Source organism: Octodon degus, unplaced genomic scaffold (assembly GCF_000260255.1).
Source record: "Octodon degus isolate 3935 unplaced genomic scaffold, OctDeg1.0 scaffold00666, whole genome shotgun sequence".
Lineage (NCBI taxonomy): Eukaryota > Metazoa > Chordata > Mammalia > Rodentia > Octodontidae > Octodon > Octodon degus.
The window spans coordinates 35014-36554 of NW_004525242.1; the positions used below are offsets into that span (position 1 = coordinate 35014).

At 45.6% G+C, this 1541-nt stretch overlaps 1 pseudogene; it reads right to left on the reverse strand.

Annotated features, from left to right (window-relative positions):
- Positions 1-93: 93 nt before the first annotated feature.
- Positions 94-1458, reverse strand: LOC105741363 (annotated as a pseudogene).
- Between the last annotated feature and the right edge of the window lie 83 nt (positions 1459-1541).

Sequence of the window (1541 nt, forward strand, 5' to 3'; positions counted from 1 at the left end):
AAAGGTGGGTGTAATGGGTTCCCTGCGGTTGTGTGAACATAACACACACACAGAGAAGGTTTGACTCCATTTTATTTCCTTTGCAGTGTCCCTCCTCAGGCAAAAGGGTGATGCATCTTTGTGTACTGCTAAGTCACCACACTTAGGCTAGTTCCAGAAAGAAAATGTACTGCAAACCAACACTTTCTTACTGAGATCCAGAGCTTGAGACAGTGGGATGTAACAGTGGCTGATGGGATTCTGCTGCTGCACCTTGTGGCCTAGTAAATTCTGGGCAGCCACTGTCCACAAAGTCTCCCTTAGCTGAAGAAGAGTCTCTTCTCTCCTCAAGTCCATGTCACTGTAGCTGAGCCCCCTCTGCAGAAGAGTCAGGGGCTGAAGGCACTCAACATTCTGCCTCTTCCAAAGAGGGTCAAACACTTGATCATTGGAAAGACTCACATCTCAATTCTCAAACTCTGTTGCCACTGCAGTAGAATTAAATGAGTTAGCTGTGTCACTGTGGTGCCACAGTAACCCTTTATCTAGGACTATTGTGACCATCTCAGAGACAGTCTTTTCGATTTTATCAGAGTGTCCAGTCCCTGCTAATCCATCCTTTACCACTATTGGACTATTCTCAGCCAAGTGCAGTAGCAATTTGCAAAATAGGAGAGTGATTTTTGGCATATATTGTTGAACTCATGCCTCATAACCATGAAGTAGATGATGCTGGTGAATTAGGTACTGCGCTAAGGTGACCACTTGTGCTTTTGGGTCCAAGCAAGAGAAGATAATGCGGAGTGGAGTCAGAAACTGAGAAAATTTCCATACACAGAGCAGCTGCCTTCTGGTTTTTGTGGAATTGGGTTGCTTTGACAGCATAAATATAATTGCTTGATCAGCAGTTTTTCTTCTTGCAAACGCTAAATAACATGTTATTAGAATACCTTTCCCACTGGTGCATGGAGGATCTTTCCTGCAGTATCTGGAGAATCACCTCACACACTGTCCAGGAGAGTGATATTCTTCCCTGGGATACTCCATGGCAGGTGTGCAGTCCCCGGCAGGCACACAGGTATACAGTGGATGGAGAAAGGCTGCTCCTTATCTGGTCATACTGTTTGGTCACACCCGACAGGACAGTGGACAGCTAATTTTCCTTCTTGTAAGGCACAGGTCATTACTTCACCATATGTACGATTGCACTGAGAGATGAAACACCATGATCCTTCCAGCCGAAATTATAGAAATAAATGCGAGCCTCCATGAATGCTTCAGGAAAGTACATGAAACCACTTTCTTGTTCCAGACACTTTTAATAGCTAGCATGTTTGCCAGGTCGCTGCAGGTTGACCACTCTTTTTATGCTGTGCCTGAAGAACTGGTCGATGATGGGGTACTTGTGGAGGAGATCGGAGGATGGCGAGCCATTGCCAGGATAGTGTCAGTGATCCAATGGGGAATATGGTTGTTCATTGAGAGGCACAGTTCCTGCAGCCATCATAATCTGCGAGGTTCAGACGTCGCAGCAGGCAACTACAACGCAGACCTCTTTTATT